Raw genomic sequence first — 20,534 nt, 5'->3', positions numbered from 1 at the left:
ATCATATAGGGCATTGGTTTGGAAAAAATGGTGTTGTTGGGAGGCCATCATACATAGCATGCCGAGTTGCATGCTCTCCATTTGGGCCCGCATCGCCGCCACATCTTGATGGTAGTCAAATTGTTGTTGATTTCATTTTTATTGTTGTTGTTGTTGTCTTTGTCTTCCATGTTGATTTGTTGTTGTTGTTGCTGCTGTTGTTGCTGCTGAAATGGAGGGAACTCTTCCACCTCATTATCATCCACCTCATTACCATCATCATCCTCATTACCCTCGCCAACTTCCATTCTCGCAACCAGGAGGACACCTGAATCCTTTCTCACCAACCACAGGTGATTAATTCCCTCCTTATAAAAGAAGTGAACTCTGGTTTGAGGAGGAGGTAATGATGCTCAATGGAGACAAGCAAGCTCCAAGTCCTTCCTCTATCCTCCGCTTTCCCAATAAATTTCATCGTCTTCAATTGGTCAAGGTCTAACCAAATATCACTTCCATCACTCCTTCCAATGGGGGTGCAAGAACGCATCTTGTCCATATGACGCAACCTTTCGACCAACCTCGTGACCATCCCTCTATAATGAATTTCCCCCTTCTTTGTCCCCGAGAGAATTCCTTCAATGCACTTGGTGAATAGAAAACCAAAATTCACTATTCGCCCCAATTCCGGCTTTGTAGGTAGCCACAAAATTTAGATCTCTTCGGCGGTGATGTTTCCTAAGTCTTGCTTATTGAAAACCATGTACCAAAGTATTTGGTTAAGAAGTCTGATAGCGGGGTGCATGATTTGACTGGCCAATGAATATTTGACATTGAAGGCATCTATCCTCAAGATGCATTTCCACCACTCAAGGGGGTTAAAATCATGAAGGGACTCGTGCGCTGGGAAGAACATGTCAGCATCAGGGTTGAGGTCGAGGAGTTGGTTAAATTGGCGAAGGTTTATGGTTTCTTTTTCATTGAAGAGTTGGAAGGAGATGGAGAGGTCCCTTTCTCCTGCGGCGTGGCATTTTAAAGAGACTACAAAATCGAGAGTGGGCTCTTTGTATGTTCGGTAAGCACTTGACACAAAAGAGGCTAGCCTTAGATTGTTGAATAGGAACCAACAATCGTCATCGATGCCAAGCTTGGTAGTAGTTGGTTGGTGGTAATTTTTGGTGGGTCAAAACTTGCGATTTTGCAAGTTGTCGCAGATGGTTTTGTGACTTTTATTGTGAAATTTGAGAGGTGGAAAAGGTGGTGGTGGTTGTTCTTCGTTTTGGGGATTTTAGAGGTAGGACTTTGGGGTTCCTTCCCACTCTTTCTCTTCTTTGGTCCAAACACCATTTTGGCAAAAATCAAGCTCAATCAAACAGAACTTAAACAACAAGAATAATCCATCCAATTCAAGCTTTCACAAATACCACACCTTGAACTTCACTCAACAACACCAAACAACCAATAATATTCTCCAACAATCAACAATGACAACAAATAATCAACAAATAACCAAGCTATGAAGACAATACAACATGAATCGGCATTCAATCATCAAAATTTCCCAAAAAGCATCACAAGAACAACAATTTTTCTCATCAAGAAATTACACCAAATTTTAATTGAAACTAAAGAAAAAGTGAAATATACCAATATAGAATGATCATGCTCATCTCCACTTGTCCTTTTGAAGAAGAAATTTGAGCTACCTTCAAGTAATCAACAATGGAGCCCCAAAAGAAATCCGCGAGAAAATGCCCCGTAGCAAGCCTTGAATGGTAAAAATTTTGGATTTTTGATGAGGAAACCGAAGGTAGGGCTAGCAAAAACTGACCCAACCCGAAAACCTGACCCGAACCCGAATTGAAAATAGCAGGTTAGGGTTGAGATTTTCGACAAACGAACCCGACCCGAAATTAAATGGGTTAGGTTAAGGTTGAAAATTCCAACCCGAAAATGACCCACTTAACCCGAAATTATTTTTGGGTCAAAATCAGGTCGGGTTTAGGTTTTGGGTCAAAATCAGGTCGGGTTTAGGTTTTGGGTCAAAATCAGGTCGGGTTAACCTAAACCCGACCTGATAACCTGAACATGTATTAGTTAGATTAGAAAAAAAACAAAACTATTTATTTATGTATATAATTCGGCCCAACCCAATTAGGTTCTTATAATACGAAGTATATAAAACGGAAAACCCTAAAATCCCAAATGGCTTTCAATTCCTCACACATTCTCAAGATCTCAGCCGCTCTTTCTCTCCTATATTTCAATTTTCAGTTCTCAAATTTCAAACCTTAAAATCCTTTGTGAGTCGCTCTCTATGTTCGAATTTCTTGATCTCCTTCACGTTTTAAACGTTCAACCAAGGTAATTTGCTGATTTCGAATTTTCTTTTATACGTTTTTATTTTTTTTTTCTTTTTAAAATACGGTTTTGTTATAGAATTTTGTTGTGTATGTTGTTAATATGCTTAAATTTCTGTTGTTAATTTTTATTGTTGTTGATTTGTTGATATAAATTATACATGTTTATACAATTTTTTATATAATTTTTTGATACAGTTTTGTCAAATTTTTCTTTGATAGTTATGTTTAATTTGTGATTTGAAGGTACTTTGTGGAAGAAGCCAATTAGATCCAACGGTAATAGCTTGATGCATGTGCGAAATTTGGGTTAGATCTTAAGCTACTTCCAATAGAAGCTCACAAATTCAGAAGTTCTCTAATTTGCTGATTTCGAATTTTCTTTTATACGTTTTTTTATTTTTTTTTTTATTTTTTTTTTTTTAAATACGGTTTTGTTTTAGAATTTTTTTGTTAATGTTATTAATATGCTTAACTTAAATTTCTGTTGTTAATTTTTATTGTTGTTGATTTGTTGATATAAATTATACATGTTCATATAATTTTTTATATAATTTCATTTACAGTTCTGTCAAAATTTTTTTGATAGTTATTTTTAATTTGTGATTTGAAGGTACTTTGCGGAAGAAGCCAATTAGATCCAACGATAATAGGTTGATGCATGTGCAAAATTTGGGTCAGATCTGAAGCAACTTCAAGTGGAAGCTCACAAATTCAAAAGTTCTCTACATAAGAAAAATTTATGTAAATTATTTATTTATTTTTAGCTTTGAATTAATCTATGTAAATTATACGTATGTAATTTGTGAATTTATACATCTGTGAATTTACCATAATAAATTGATTCTAATACGAATTAAAAATGCCAAATCTGCCAAAAAAATTAATAAATAAATAAGTTTATATATAAAAAAATCAGGTGAATTCAGGTTAGATTCGGGTTCAACCCGAAAAAATCAGGTTCGGGTTAGCTTTATGACCCGAAATATTAAACAGGTCAGGTTCAGGTCGAAGGTTTTCAACCCGAAACCAAAATGACCCGAACACGAACCCCACCCGATCTGATCTGTTTGCCAGCCCTAACCGAAGGAAAATGAAGAAATTTGATGATTTATGATCAATTTGTGATGAAAATTGATAAATTTGAGATGTTAGAAGGTTATGGTTAGAAAGGATGAAGCTAGAGAGAGAATGAAGAGGGATATTTCGAATTGGAAAAATAAAAGAGAGTGAGAAAAATGCTGTCAAAATCTACGAGAAAAACGTAGACCCACAGGGTCGCGCCCGCGGGCTTAACTGCCGTGCCCGCGGGTGAACCTGCCCGCGCCCGTTGGTTTATGTGTCGCGCCGCTCCTAGAGTGCGGCGAGGCATCTCCAGAATGTTTTTGGGGGGGCTTCCTCTTCCTGTCCGCGCCCGCGGGCCTTTGGAGAAGGCTTTCCCTTGGTGCGCTTTCCCTTATAGCTCTTGAAACATAAAATTTGACCTTTTCTTCTTCCATAACTCCATCTTGACTCTTCAAAAGGACTACCTTGAGGTGAAAACATCCTCAAACCTTAATCCACAAAAGTGTTTCCTAAAAATTCAAGTACCTACAAAATGACAACCAAAGACCATAAGACACAAACACTTAAAAGAAATCAATCAAAAACTAACGACCAAATAGAAGAAATAAAGGGAATAAAGAGTTGAGAACTCGGGTTACCTCCCGAGAAGCGCTTATTTACGAGGTCACTAGCTTGACCATGAGAAATTATCATCTAAAGGGTGGCTCAAGATCCATCGGATCAAGCCTCATACATTCAATCAAGCTAACTTCTTCCTTGCAAAGTTAGTGCTTCAAACGATGACCATTAACCATGAACATGTTGTCACCCGCCTCTAACTCAAAAGACCCATAAGGAGGAAGACCCATAATGAAGCATAGAGTTGAACAACAAAACCTTGTCCCCAACCTTGAAGCTCTTGTTCCTTATATGTCGGTCGTGCCATTTCTTGGTTTTCTCCTTTTATAGCTTCGAGTTCTCGTAGGCATCATATCGAAGCTCCTCAAGTGCATTGAGCTTAAGCAATCTCTTCTCAACGACCAACGACATATCCATGTTAAGCTCCTTGATTTCCCACCAATCTTTATACTCCAACTCAACCGGAAAATGACAAGCCTTCCCATAGACCAACCGATAGGGGTTTGTACCAATTGGAGTCTTGTACGCTGTCCGCAAGGCCCAAAGTGTGTCGTCAAGCTTGAGGGACCAATCTTTCCTAGACTTGGTCACCATCCTTTTGAGAAGGTTCTTGATCTCTCTATTAGACACCTCCACTTGTCCTTGAGTTTGAGGATGATAAGGTAGACCAACTTTGTGATGAACTCCATATCTCTTGAGAAGAGCCTCGAATTACTTCTTGGCAAAATGAGAACCTCCATCACTAATTAGCACCCTAGGAACCCAAAACCGTGGAAATATGATTTTCTTGAGAAGCTTAAGCATAACCTTATGATCATTGGTAGGGGAGGGTATAGCTTCAATCCACTTAGTCACATAGTCCACCGCTACCAAGATGTATAAATTCCCACATGAAGAGACAAAAGGCCTCATAAAGTCGACACCCCAAACATTAAAAGGCTCAACCTACAAAATGTTTGTTGAGGATTCCATCTCTTTTGGTTATGCCACCACTACTTTGACACTTGTCGCATCTCGAAAAAAACTTTTGAGCATCCTTATGCATTGTCGGCCACCATAGGAGAAATTGAGAAATCTTTTTCACCGTCTTATCAACTCCCCCATGTCCTCCACATGGCAACACTACTACATTTTCGATCAAATACAACGCCCCAAAATGAGCTATTGCAACGCCCTATCCAAATGTCGTGGCAATAGATAGCCTATTGCAACGGTATTTTTATTTCCGTTGCAATAGAGTAGGCTATTGCCACGGAGTTTAAACTAATGCTCTTAGAGGTAGAGCTATTGCCACGGCTCTAAAGAACCGTTGCAATAGCCTAGCTATTTTAACAAAAATAAAAGCTATTGCAACAGTGGTATTATATCAAATGAAAATTTTAGCTTAGATAAAGCGCGCATTGTTCCCTCTAATTTTTTCACCAAAATTTTGAACAAACAAACATGATGTATGTTTACCCCAATTTTCTCACCCAATCTTCTCACCCAATTTTCTCACCAATTTTCGTTCTCCACTCATTCTCACAGACTCAACAGTAGATTTCTCAACCAATTTCTCCATTTTCTCAATTTCCCCCAGATCTCTATTTTCCCCATCATCTCACATTCAACTCCAGAAATTCACAGTACCTATTCCCAGAAAATCACGAAAAAAAATCAGTCAAAAATTGGAAGAGGTGATTAGGGGATTTTTCCACCACTAATCACCATCTGACAAGTGGACCAATCAGGTTCCGCCATGTGTCCGTCACATGGGCCAATAGGAGCCTGCCACGTGTCAAGCAATGATCCGTCCACCATGGACCAATTACGACACGACACGTGTCCTTCCCATGACACCTGGGATAACCGGTCACCTAGGCCCAACTCCCGAGGGAAGCCCAATCAGCCCAAGGTTAACCTAAACCTAGATTGACACGTTTCCCGAGGTTATAAATACCTCCCTTAATCCTCATTAAGGGAGATTACATGCAAAAAAGCAGATTATACACATTAAACACTCTCACCTAGAGAGACCCAATCACTTTAATTTCCGCATTAATTACTCCTTAATCAAGTACTAACTTGACCGTCGGAGGCGGATCTCCAATCATCCGGAGCATCCGTTTGTTTTGCAGGTACAGGCGTCCAGTTCCAGTCTCGGAATTGTAACTCTCCCGCAGGACATCAGAAAACCCCGAAACATTTGGCGCCGTCTATGGGGAGAGTACTTCTGAGATGGCATCCACGTCTGTACCGACTCCTGAAGAGAGGCGTCCCCTAGACAACCCTCAAGTTCAGTCGGACCACGATACTGAGAATGAATTTGAAGTTGAAGCTCACACAGCTTCAGACGGGACCCTAAGGGCCTGACGTACCCGTCATACCGAAAGGAGGGAACGGGAACATCTTCAAACTGGAAGTGAGCCAGCAGGCGCACCGCCTGTTCGGCAGCAGCCGACTGATGGGTCTGCTCCCATCACAAGGAACGAACTCATGACCTTCATGAGGGACTTCAAGGGAGAAATTCAAGAGTTGATCAACAAGAAGCCGCCTGCTCTGGACAAGGAGCAGTCGGCTAAGAAACCCTCCACTTCACTGAAGAGGAAACCAGTTCAAGGGCGAGAGGCGACCCCTCATCCTAAATCTAGGAAGTGGGAGCCACCTGCCCTTGATTTCACAAAATACCGTTTCCCTACTCCAGGAAATAGGAAACCTGTTCGTCATATTCAGGCGGACGGGTCGAGGAAAACATACACAAACGCTCGGCTACTGCTAGAGCAGAAGAAGAGTAGACGATTGTCAGAGTCAGCCTCTACTTCAAACATCCAAGACAGTCTGCGAAATACCTCGATGAGGCATACTCAGTCGTATCATGAGAGTCAGTCAGGCGGCACCTCCCGACAGTCCGGCTTTCATAGCGACCAGGCGGTACCAAACTTACCGTTTGTACCGCAACAACAATATTTTTTACAGCCGCCTCCGTTTGGTGGACACGCGGCAAAAAATGTCCAACCTATGGACTGGCAGCTACGGTTGCTTAGACTTGGTGAACAGCCGTCGGCCTTCTCCAAGGAAATTACTGAAGCCGCTCAGCCGGCCAAAGTGAAAAATGTATTAGTAGGCGCCTATGACGGCACTACTAACCTAGAAGACCATCTGATGGCATTCACCAACCTGATGTACCTTCAAGGGTTGGATGATCCCACTTGGTGCAAGTGTTTCCCAGCGACTCTCAAAGGAATCGCACAACAATGGTTCGACAACCTGCCGACTGGTTGTGTAAATAACTTCAAGACGCTTGCTTACTTATTCACCTCCAACTTCGCCATGAACATCCCTGCGAAGAAGACGACCCTTGATTTAGGAACAATTCAGCATGGCGAGAAGGAGGGGCTTCGTTCTTACATCAGGCGGTTTAACCTGATGAGAATACAGATTCAAGGGTTACCGTATGAAGTAGCCTATACTGACTTTTTCAGAGGTCTCAAAGATGGGTCGACCTTCAAATTTGATTTTGTCCGAACGAGGGTGGTGACTCTTCAAGAGGCCTTGATTGAAGCGGAAGCCTATATACAGGCGACTGATCTTTGTAGTACGGTAAAACAGTCAGACGGGAAAAGGTCCGACAAAAGAGAAGGACGACAGAAACAGTCGTCAAACAAAGACGAGAAGAGAAAAGAGGTTTGGGCGGCTGATTCCTCTAAACAGCCAGCCCAGAAAAAGAAAAAAGAATTCAAACCATACTCCCCAAAGTATGCATTTAATAAGGATAGCCAGTTTATCCTAAAGGAAATCAAGGGACGGATCTCAATTGAGAAGCCGGTCCCCATGAAGGGTTCTGCAAACAACCGGAACCAAGATAAATTATGTGCTTATCATGAAGATTTTGGTCATCACACCAATAAAATCTACGGGGAACACTTCCTCAAAAAAGCAGTCGGCCAAAAAGAATCAAAAGGCCGACAGCTCCGATACAGATGATGCAGTCGTCTACACCATTGCAGGCGGCTTCTCAGGAGGCGGCCCCACTATTAGGGGCAACAAAGACAATATCAGGCGGTTAGATGTAAATTCCGTTCACCAAGAACGACCCTCCAAATGTTCATTTCCTGAGATTGTCATCACTGCAGAAGATCTAGGAGGGGTAAGGGGGGCCGCATGACGACCCTATCATTATTGAATGTAAAGTGGCCAACCAGAGAGTTGGCCGAATCCTCATAGATACCGGAAGCTCCTCAGATCTCATCAGTAGAAAATGTCTGTCGAAACTAAAATATCAGACTGATTGCATACATCCGGCATCTCACCCTTTAGTAGGGTTTGGAGGAGGAGTCGTCCACCCAGTGGGACGAGTGGATTTACCCATCCGCCTGGGCGAAAAAGGGGAAGGACGACACATGGTAGTCCGGTTCCTGGTAGTAAAAGAACTCTCGGCCTACAACATGATTATGGGACGACCAACCCTGAATAATTCCAAGGCTGTTATAATCCCATCTCTTATGTTGCTCAAGTTTGAGAGGGATAATGGAACAGTCGGGTCCCTAAGGGGAGATCAGAAGATGGCTCGAGAGTGCTATCTCTCAGATGTCAAGCCCACTGTTATGGCCACTGGGTCAAGTGGTGGAAAAATAGACCTTGACAATGTCAAGGAGAGTGCGCCTGTTCAAGAAGCAGGCGGCAAGAAGAGAAAGGCATCCCAGACAGGAGCCGCAAGAAAAGACAGAAAATAGCAATCATTGGCAGAGGAGCGGTCGGATGAATTCCGCCCTCAGCCGGCTGGTGAGCATACGGACTTGATCTTAGACGATTCACGTCCTGAGCGAACAGTCAAAGTTGGGACGACTGCTCTGAGAGTCCTGGGTGACGACTTTCACACACTATTGAAAGAATACAAGGACATCTTTGCATTCGAAGTCCATGAAATGCCAGGCATTAGTCCTGATCTGGCGGTACATAAACTGGCCGTGGATCCGAAAAAGAAGCCGGTACGGCAGAAGAAGCGGAACCATGGCGAAGAAAGAAGTCAGGCGGCAGCCGCCGAAGTTAAAAAATTACTTGATGTAGGGTTCATTCGGAAATGTTACTTCCCAGACTAGGTTGCAAATGTGGTGCTTGTTAAAAAGCCGAATGGCACCTGGCGAATGTGTGTAGACTACACAGACTTAAACAAGGCGTGCCCCAAAGACAGTTACCCTCTGCCTAAAATTGATAACCTGGTCGACTCAACAGCCGGCCATGCTTTGATGAGCTTTATGGACGCCTACTCTGGTTTCCATCAAATTCCTTTATGGAAGAAAGATCAGGAGAAGACGGCCTTCGTCACTGATCAGGGGTTATACTGTTACACGGTCATGTCGTTTGGTCTTAAGAATGCCCCGGCCACTTTCCAGCGAATGATAAACACTGTGTTCTTTGATCAAATTGGGAGAAATGTCGAGGCATATATTGATGATATGATTGTCAAGTCTAAAATTCAGAAAGATCATATGTCGGACCTCCGAGAAACTTTCTCCACACTCAGGCGGCACCATGTCATGCTCAATCCCAAGAAATGTATCGTTGGAGTTGAGTTTGGGAAATTTCTCGGATTCCTTATCAATCAGAGAGGAATAGAGGCGAACCCTGAGAAGGTGCAGGCGGTCATTGACATGCAGTCGCCTCGTACCATCCGAGAGGTTCAGAAGTTAACAGGTTGTCTGGCGGCCTTGGGAAGATTTCTAAGCCGATCAGGCGACAAATGCCTATACTTTTTCCAGGCAATTAAGAAAAAGGCAAGGTTTGAATGGGGGCCGGATGCTGAGGCGGCCTTCCAGAAATTGAAAGTTCACTTGCATTCCTTGCCGAGGCTGGTCAGCCCTTTGCCCAAAGAAGTACTCTACATGTACCTGGCCGCCTCTGATCATGTGTTAAGCGTTGTTCTCCTTGCTGAAAGAGACGGCTGTCAGCTCCCGGTCTACTTTGTCAGTCATGTACTGAAAAATGCCGAGTTAAGGTATCCTTTAGTGGAGAAATTTGGTCTTGCACTCTTCATGGGTGTTAAAAAATTGAAGCCCTACTTTTTGGCACATGCAGTCGTCGTGTATACAGACCAACCTATCAAGCGGCCACTGACCATCATGGAGTCATCAGGACGAAGGGTCAAATGGGCCATAGAAATTCAGAGCCTCGAAGTTACTTTCGAGCCTAGAAAAGCAATGAAGGGGCAAGCCTTTGCTGACTTTATTGTTGAGATGACTCGTCCTCCAGACTCTCAAGTTACAGACCCAGTCTGGAAGGTATATGTGGACGGAAGCTCTACTTCAAATGGTTGTGGAGCAGGCGTCATATGTCAGTCGCCAGAGAGCGACATGTACGAGTATGCTCTACGCTTCAGTTTTCAGGCCTCAAACAATGAGGCAGAATATGAAGCTTTACTAGCCGGAATCAGCATGTGCAAGGCGGCAGAGGCAAGAAAAATAGACGCCTGTTCCGATTCACAATTGATAGTGAGTCAGTACAATGGCGAATACGAGGCAACCCATCCGGCCATGATCAAGTATTTACAAGCGGTCCGACAAGCAGTCGGCTCCCTTGAGGATTTCCATCTGACCCAAGTGCCGAGATCAGAAAACAACCAGGCGGATGCACTTTCAAAATTAGCATCATCCGCCTCCTGTGATACTCCTCGAACTGTTTTTTGGGAAGTAATGGAGAAGAGAAGCATCGTGGAAGACTCTATTGGAATCCTAGACAGAAGCTCAACCTGGATGGATCCAATCAGGGCATATCTGACAAACGGTACCCTGTCGGATGATCATCAACAGGCGGCAGCACTGAAAAAACGAGCAACCAGTTTTGAAATAATAAAGGGAGAACTTCACAAAAGGGGGTACCTTAAACCCTTCTTAAAGTGTGTTACTCCAGAAAAGGGACGAGAGATACTAGACGATCTTCACTGTGGTTACTGTGCTTCCCATATAGGCGGTAGGACGCTTGCTCAACGGGCAAGGCGGCAGGGCTACTTTTGGCCTACTTTAGAAGTAGATGCGATGGTGATGGTGAAAAAATGTGACAAGTGCCAAAGGTTTGGCAAACTAATTCACCGTCCGGCTACTGACCTCACTACCATTCATAGCCCACTACCGTTTGCTAAGTGGGGCATGGATATTCTGGGTCCATATATGCCTGCTACAGGCGGAAGGAGGTACATACTTGTTGCCGTCGACTACTTCACTAAATGGGTAGAGGCGGAGGCTATAAAGGGAATCAAGACGAAGGATGTAATTTCACTCATTTGGAAAAATGTCATCACTCGGTTCAGGGTTCCCATGTCTATGGTTTTTGATAATGGTCCCCAATTTGAGACGTCTGTTCTCAAAAGCTGGTTGGGTGACCAAGGAATTTCACACTACTTTGCATCTGTCGGCCGTCCACAAGCAAACGGCCAGGTAGAAGCCTTTAATAAAATCATCTCAGACGGTCTCAAGAAAAAGATTGAACGAGCAAGCGGCCTATGGGCGGATGAATTATCTCATGTTCTCTGGGCCATTAGGACGACTGAAAAAGGGGCGACTAGAGAAAATCCATTCCTCCTAACTTATGGTGCGGAAGCTGTTCTTCCAATAGAACACTACGAGCCGACTCTTCGAGTAATGCTATATGACGAAGAGGCAAACTATGAAGCCATGCGCCTGGCATTAGACTAACTTCCTGAAAGGAGGGGCAATGCTGTCTTACGCCATGAAATTTACCGCCTGAGAATGACTAGATCATACAACAAAAAAGTACACAGGCGTCCACTCAAAGTGGGGGACTTTGTACTTAGAAATATGGAAGTAGTTGGTAGGGCTAATGAGTCTGGCAAACTAACTCCCAACTGGGAAGGACCCTACCGAATCTGTGAAGAGGTCAGGGACGGTACCTACCGTCTAGGAACACCAGACGGACAACCGTTGCCTCGAACTTGGAATGTAGATAATCTTAAGAAATATTTCTTTTGAATGATGTAAATAGTCAAGGGCTACTTAATAAAAGTTTGCATACTTAATATTCAATTTTGTACTAAGAGGGGCATGCCTGCTGACAAACAGTCGGCTACTCTCCATGTTTAATTTTTATTCTTACTTAAGAGGGGCAGGCCGCCTATACATTTACAGTCGGCTACTCTCCATTGAGTATTTTACTCTATCTTCAGAGGGGCATGCCGTCTGTACCTTTACAGTCGGCTACTCTCCATTGAGTATTTTACTCTATCTTCAGAGGGGCATGCCGTTTGTACCTTTACAGTCGGCTACTCTCCATTGAGTATTTTGCTCTTATCTTCAGAGGGGCATGCCGGCTGTACCTTTACAGTCGGCTACTCTCCATTGAGTATTTTACTCTATCTTCAGAGGGGAATGCCGCCTGTACCTTTACATTCGGCTACTCTCCATTGAATATTTTACTTATCACCATAGGGGCACGCTGTCTGGACATATAGTCGGCTACTCTCCATAGAAGAGGGCCGACTGGTTCCAAACACACAGCCACCCCCCTTATACTTAACTAAAAATGATCAGGGCCTGGCCGACCCTATGCCTAAACAGGCGGCTACCCTCCTTTTACTTAGCACCTACGTTCACCAAGAACTAACCAAGGCCACAGGCCGAATGATCAGACCAGGCGCCAAGCCAACCGATCCAATCTTCAAAACTAATACGACCTGTTCTAACATCATAGCAGGCGTCCGGCGGCATCTCTCCGGATGAAATTCTTCGCAGAGAGCAGCTCCCTTTCGGGTGGAACATTGCTCTATAAACTAATTACACGGCACCTATACGACTGTCCCCAAGGGAAACCACGTAGCCGTTTTTGAGACAAGGATAACTCTATCGCTAACCAAACCAGTGGTAGCAGTTGACATCTGAGTCAGATGACCGCCTGTATTACTTGGGATAAATGCAGGGAGTACCTCTTGAGTTCATAGCCAACAAACATTGGCGAATCAAAAGGTTCAGCCGGCCTCCGCCGCCTGGTACCTTTACTACTCAAGCAGGAGTGACGGCGACTGAGTAACTCCAAAGTTAACTCATAGTCACTCTCTCAAACTTAGTAGGGAGCCTAAAAGGTATGAGTCGTCCGCCTGTTTTTAGCAAACAAGGGCTCTCAACCACTACTCCTGCTAGGTTAACAACTTATGAGTTAAAAGCCAACAAACATTGGCGAATAAAGGGGAGCAACCGGTATCCACCGCTTGATACCTCTACTACTCAGTTACTTGGCGACTAGGTAACAATCATGTTTACTTGGTCACTCCCTAAAAATTTTAGTTTGAAACTAAAAAGGTGTTCATACAGTCGGCCTAGACGGCCTAAAGTCTCTAGCCTAAAAGCATGACAAGTAGGAAACAACTTTCCTACTTGGTTAAATTTTACAAATGACAGGACCGCCTGCCTAAAGGGGATCCAGCCTTTAAAATGGTTCAAATACCGATTGGATAAATGGCCGACTGATCGTCTAGCCTGGAAACAGACAACCAGTCGTCCAGGGGCATAGGCGGCGTGACTAACTATCCGTACCTGTTTGCAACTATCGGCCATGTAAAACAGTCGGTATAGTGTACAATTGGATATCAGAATATTCAATACTTAAACAAATTTGAAGCTAAACAAAAAAAATTCATTAAAAAGAAGCCGGTCATTAAAGACCGGAAAAATATTCAGAGCCCCGGCCCCCTGGTCGGGTAAATACAAAACAAACGGCACGCAGGCCGTGGAAAGAAGACATAAAACTTAAGAAGGGGGCAGATCTTCAATATTAGCAGCTGCCGCCTGGTCAACACTCTTCTTGCTGGACTCGGCTTCAGCTGCATCCTTCTTTGATGCATTACCCCCAAGCGGCACAAGCTCCACTACCGGCTGCTCCTCCTCCTCCAACGCCTCTTCCTCAGCAGCTGTCAACGCCTCTTCCTCAGCAGCTGCCAGGATCTCCTGATTATATCTATCAGAACACTGGCGGTACGTTTTTTCCCATGAGGCAAAGTCGGCATTGGGGAAGAGGCGGTCCCAAGTCATGCGCTGTATTTGAGCAGAGTCTTCCATCATCTCCCGGTCCAGCTCTTTCTTTTCTTGCTCGACCTTTTCCGAGAGCTCCTGAGTAAGACTCTTCTCCTAGGTCACCAGGCGTACCTTTACGCTCGCCAAGGATTTCTCCAAGGTTTCGTATGAGGACATCTTTTGGCGAAGAGGTCTCAGCTCGGCGTTAAGGTTGTTGATTGTCGCCTCCAGCTCGCTATTCCTCTTCTGGGCCGCCTCTAACTGAGCCCGGATAGCGGCGGTAGCCTGCGCCTGATAATAAAGAATATCAATGGTCAGAACTTCATTTTGGGTAATTTGAAACATTGCCTTATCACAGTCAGAGGCGGCCATAGCTTTTGCAGCCTTTACCTCTTTGTTCTTCCGGTCAAGCGGCTTGCGAAGGTCGTTCACTCGGAGCAGGGCCTAAGTAAAAAGGGGAACAGGCGTCAGTTTCCAAACAAAAAGAAAACAGGCGTGCTGGAATTCAAATACTCAAAAATATGCTAAGTATACCTCAGCAAGGACCCCTGCAATCCCGTCTAGGTCAAGGGTGCCGACACCCCTGACCGCCTCCCTTTCAGCTGGAGGAACGACCTTGATCATAGACTTGGCCACCTCGACCAAGTCTGGCTCCTGAGGGCCGGCTGCATCAAGCATAAACAAACGGATTAGACCTAGTAAAGAAGGGAGCAAGTCTAAAATTTACAAGGACAATTTCATACTTCTAGGTGGCCCAGCTGGAGTTTTAGAAGAAGTGGCCGGCTGTTTTTCAGCCGCCGCATGTTTCCTGGCAGAACCAGGAGAGCTCGCAACAGTCGTCCTCCGGGCCTTGGGGTCCGGCTGTTGGGAAGAAGAAGCTCTTGGAGCGCTCGTCTAAAAAAGAAGAAAAGTCAGTATATGCATAAACACAACTCCAAAAAGAGTGTGAAAGGTTCGAAGCCCACCAAGGGTGCCCCCTTGTTGGGGGAGTCGGTTGAAGACTGTTGCATGATGGAGGCCCGCAACATGGCCGCCGCAGTCTTGGAGGCGGTAATTTTGCTCATGGCGTCCGCTGCAAAAACAAATAGCAAAGTTAATAAAAGTCGTAACAAGAAATGCATGGATTAACAGAGTATTCGACAGGCCGGCTACCTCTTGAGCACCAACTGCTGAGGCCACAGGCGGCCAAAAAGTACTCGTCGTAGAGCCATTTGAAGCTCGGGACGCAGTGCAGGGGTACTTGCTCTCGTACCCCTGAAGTAGAGTTCACCTTCGACTCTACTTTGAAGAGTCCTTTATCTAGGATCTCTTTGTTAGCCTTGGGGGGAACAGGCGGCATGCTGCGGCCGCCTGCAAGAAGGGGCGGATTCCTGTTTTACCTGTTGAAGCGCTTGTTCAGCTCTGTGTCTGAACTCTCAATGATGAGGAAGGTGCTCCGCCAGTCCTTCCATTTGTTTGCTTTATCTCTCGTCATGAGGTAGCCCCTGTGGCTCGTCAATTGATACCAACCGGTACCGCCTGCCTTAGGGGTCTGGCTGAGGTAGTTCATGTGGGCGAAAGCCTCGAAGCTCGGCTCCACCCCGTGCAGTTCGTACCCGGCCACATAGCCGAGTACGTTGACTCAGGAGTTCGGGGCTAACTGCCATAACCCCAACTCATACCCATCCAAGATCCGCTGAACAGCCGGATATAGTGGGAAGCGCAGCCCAGCCTTGATGGCCGCCTCGTAGCAGCCAAAGCAGGCGCCATCATAACTGGTACCAGCCGGCCAGACGACTGTGTCTTCTGGATCCGGCACGCACACTAAAAAGCTGGGGCCCATTGTGTGGTTTGCAATAAAGCTCTCCACTTTCTCTTACATGGCCGTGATCCGGCCCCGAGGTACCGTGCAGTAGTAGGGGGTATTTTGCTCTCGGTGAGAGGTGGATGGCTCCGCCCAATTGTCCCCCTTCTCAACTGCGTGAGAAAGCCTCGCCTCTTGTAGGCGACTGTTTTTCTCTTCTGTGTCCAGGGAAGCATGGCCAGAAGAGCTAGATTCGGAATCGTCCTCTGACGAGTCCGAAGAGGACGACTCTTCCCCTCTCCCGGAGGGGCCCGCCTCCTCTCCTTTAAAAGGAGCAGGAGAGAATGTAGAATTGTCAACTGTAAAATGGGAAGGGGTCACTTTGACTCCTCCCTCAGAACTGCCGGCTTTCAAGCCGCTTTGTTTCACTTCCACATCTGGCGCCTGGTCAGATGTTTCACTAATCGGCACCCTGTGGGAGGAGCCGTCTGAGTTTGAGATCCTGACAGTCTTTTTTGTTCTGGCCATCATGCTCTACATAGACACAGATACAGTCGGACTTTGTATAAAGGGCAAAGATGGGTCCAGAAAAGGGCAGGCGGCACTCCTAGTCCTAGATTCAGCCGTCCCCGCTGACCGGCTGATCAATAACCTAGGTCGTGTCGTGTGCTTCCGTGGTGCCATTTCAAAAAAGAATAAAGTAAACAGAAAATTAAGAGTAAGAGAACCGACGGTTACCTGAACGAGTGACGATTGATGAAGTTCTGAAAATCCTTTGCAGTCGGCTTGTCAGAGTAGGCGGTAGGCAGAAAGAGTCCAAAATGTCAGAGCAAGTTCAGGGGTCCGAATGTTCTCTCACAAAGTTTTCAAGTGTGAAAATGACCGAAGTCAACACTCCTTTATATAGGCGAAGTGAGAAGGCGAAGGGTCACTTCAAGAATTCAAAATTTTGGCGGAAGAATCTCTCGGCCTCTCGCAAAGTGACACCTGTAGCAGGCTGTCGCCTGTTACAGGGCGATACCTGTCACAGGTAACACGTGACCAGTCACGTGCCACCTGTGAGGGGCAAATGATTAGGGGATTTTTCCACCACTAATCACCATCTGACAAGTGGACCAATCAGGTTCCGCCATGTGTCCGTCACATGGGCCAATAGGAGTCTACCACGTGTCAAGCAATGATCCGTCCACCATGGACCAATTACGACACGACACGTGTCCTTCCCATGACACCTGGGATAATCGGTCACCTAGGCCCAACTCCCGAGGGAAGCCCAATCAGCCAAAGGTTAACCTAAACCTAGATTGACACGTTTCCCGAGGTTATAAATACCTCCCTTAATCCTCATTAAGGGAGATTACATGAAAAAAAGAAGATTACACACATTAAACACTCTCACCTAGTGAGACCCAATCACTTTAATTTCCACATTAATTACTCCTTAATCAAGTACTAACTTGACCGTCGGAGGCGGATCTCCAATCATCCGGAGCATCCGTTTGTTTTGCAGGTACAGGCGTCCGGTTCCAGTCTCGGAATTGTAACTCTCCCGCAGGACATCTGAAAACCCCAAAACAAGAGGAAAAAGACGAAGGTGGTGGCTGATAGCGGCAGTCAGGCGGTGGTGGCGGCAGACGGTCCAATTTTGTTGTTGCATGTCCCTTCCTTGAGCTGATTGCTCGAAATTCTCTTCAAGGTAAACAACGAATTTCTAATAGCTATATCCATTTTTGTGAGCTGTGAATTATTTGTGTGAAATTTTTTTCCATGTTTCTCTCTTATGTATGTATATGTATGTAAATTTCGGTTTCTGACTATTTGTTTTTGATAATTGGAGGCCGATATTTTTTTCCATTTTTCTAATTCAATGTCAAATTAGGGTTTTTTTTATTTGTTTAATTTGATTTATCAGGAGAGTGATTTACATAACAAAAGAACTGGCCACACTGAATTATTAGATAAGAATTTTGAATCCATTAAACCTATTATTCTAGAATCACCGTCTTCTACTGCTCCCATGGACATTGATTCTCAAGGTTGGTATTCCACTTTTTCTATAAATTTATATACTTTTCAACTCTTTTTCAAAACCATGATTATACATGTCAATTTTGGGTTTGTATTTCATAGAAATGTTTGTCCCTGAGGTTGATAAAGCCTTGCATCAGGAACTTGAAGGAATGGGATTCTCAACTGCACGGACTACTATCATATAATGTTGCTCTTATGTTCAGGTAATTCCAGTCTTGAGGGTGTTGTCAACTAGATAGTTGAACACGAGAACGTTGCTGATTATGGAATGTTGTAATTGATCTGATATCCATTTGTTCTTGTCAAACATTTAGGTATATAGTATAGACTTTGGAATGATCATTGGACATTGGCTGAACATATTTGCTGATTCAAATTTATAATAGAGCAGAGTAAATATACTGAGGCTTTGCTTGGTTTGAATGGGTTCGGAGGAAATGATTTTGGATTTTGGAAGGAGTTTGACTTGGCTAGTTTGGAAAGGAAAATATAGCTTCGTTATTCTTTAATACCTTAGGCCTAGTAATTTCTATTCCTCAGTATGTATTTGGCTTTGATTTTTCTTGTTTCATTCTTGGAATTTGATTGTATTTAATGGCATTATTTTTGTTGAAGAGGTCTATTGACTAAGAAGATTTTGCAGTCTTTATATGGCATGTAATGGTTCAGAACTTTTCACATATTTAAAATTCTTGCTAAATTATGAGGAACAAATTAAGCTGATGAAATTTTTTGCTTTAATTTCAACACTATTAAGCAAATACCAGATGAACAATATTCTATTGGTTGTGTTGGTTGTTTATTAGCTGATAAAGCATCTTGCATGTACCTGAAAATGGCTTGCTTCTTGATATTGTCATTGAAGAGCTGCTGTTTTGATTTTTCCTGATATCTATCTCAACACTTTTGTCTTCTTTTCGAACTTGAAAATTTAAGTTCTCATTGTTGATCGTGTAGGGTTTCGTAAGGACCCGACACTACGTGGAAGGAAACCCACCAAGACCCGCCCCTTAATTAAAGCAATTAACAAGCATAATAAACTTAACCAAACAAGATTAAGAACAAGAATTATACCTTTGACGCGTGCTTCGCTCCCTAAGAGCTCTTACTTCAAAATCCCGAAAAGATGAGATCTCCTACGGATCGTACCCTTAACCCGACCCGAGCGTCCTAAGTCTTGAAGGTTAGTCAAGACCCGGACAAAATATAACTATGAGTTTTACGAATCAAAGGTTTACTCTTTCTTAGAGTTTCCTTTTTAATGCCACTCAAGGTTGTTTATTTCCCAATACCTAAGCTTGGTATTTATAGGGACATGTTCCCTTGATTTCCAATCTCCCATCAATGTGGGAGAGTTGGTAAAATGATAATTATTTAATTCCAAAACTAAATGATTATCAATTCAATCACAAATCGACACATGGCACAATAATAGAGTAAGTCAAGTGAGGACCAAGGCTTGGGGGGACCATTGCCTTGATCCCCAAGGCGATGAATTGGCCCCCACAAACAATGCCCAAAACCGGGTCAAGGTGGGCTAGCTGGCTGGAGCTAGCGTGCCAGCTAGGGCTGCAAGCTAGCATCGCCTTGCTGCCCAGCACCCAGCCAGCCAGCCAGTGCATGCTGCTGCTGGGTTGTGCTGGTGCTACGTGCTAGCGCTGGACGCTGTAGCACCTAGTGCCGACACTGGCCCCTATCAGCCCACGCACACCTCCTTGCGCGCCATTGCTAGCACAGCCAGCTTGCGTGCTGGTATTGAGCCACGCATGCTAGCCCTTCCCTCGCACCATCCACGCAACACGCACCATGCACCACGCAACGCTCGCATCGGCCAGTGCCTAGAACTGCCATTCTTGGTGCGAGACACGCACACACGCACACGCACATGCATGCGTGGTGCTGCTGCCTAGCAACCCAGCATCCCTATCGCACGCACACACGCACCAGCCCACACGCATCATTGATGCTGCTGTGCGAGGCTGCTGTGAGAGGCGAGGCTGCGAGGCACACACGCACACACACGCACGCCCCTGGCATTGCGATGGTGCTGTGCGTGGTGCCATGCCTTACGATGGTGCCTAGCATGGGCATTGCAATAGTGCTGTGCGTGGTGCCATGCTTTGCGATGGTGCCATGCCACATGCACCCAGGCACCCATGCTAGCGCGCTGCTAGCTGCAATGGGCTGCCTTGTACTTGTGGCACTTGCGATGGCTTTCCATGCGCACCCTAACACCCAGGCTAGCACGCTGCTAGCTGCGATGGGCTGCCTGGGGCTTGTGGTGCTCTGCGATTGGCTGCCATGCGCACGCCTAGGCTGCGATGGTGCGCCTTGAGCTTGTGATGGTGCGCCTAGCCATGTACCTCGATATTACTGATCGAAAGCGGCCTCCACCTAGGCATTCCGATCACTTGAACTTACAGAAGAATTAGCTCTGTAATAATTCTGAACCCTCTCTCGGAAGAATACACTTGTTGGACGGACACCATTTCTTTCAGTCTCCCACTTGTCCTTCCGGACAAGTGTGCATACAGTGTATAGCTCATTTCCTATGTCACTTAATGTTTCTTCGTGAACTATAAGGTAAGATTCTTTGTCATCGTTATTACGTTAAGAAGTGTTTCTCAATCTCCGAGTTCGACTATCAATAAGTAGATGATTTCTAAAATCCATCTGAGCACGGCCATGCGTTTTCACAGTCTCGCT

General features: G+C 44.8%; 1 long non-coding RNA gene across 1 annotated transcript; it reads left to right on the top strand.

The window, feature by feature from the left end:
* Positions 1 to 2,086: 2,086 nt before the first annotated feature.
* On the top strand, positions 2,087 to 3,176 carry LOC110686490. Its single transcript, XR_002504199.1, has 3 exons — positions 2,087 to 2,340; positions 2,583 to 2,645; positions 2,950 to 3,176. It is a non-coding gene; the product is annotated as an uncharacterized LOC110686490 (long non-coding RNA).
* Positions 3,177 to 20,534: the final 17,358 nt, after the last annotated feature.

Source organism: Chenopodium quinoa, unplaced genomic scaffold, assembly GCF_001683475.1.
Source record: "Chenopodium quinoa cultivar QQ74 unplaced genomic scaffold, ASM168347v1, whole genome shotgun sequence".
Taxonomy (NCBI): domain Eukaryota; kingdom Viridiplantae; phylum Streptophyta; class Magnoliopsida; order Caryophyllales; family Amaranthaceae; genus Chenopodium; species Chenopodium quinoa.
Note: the sequence above shows the minus strand (reverse complement) of the source record. Positions and strands in the feature narration are given on the sequence as shown.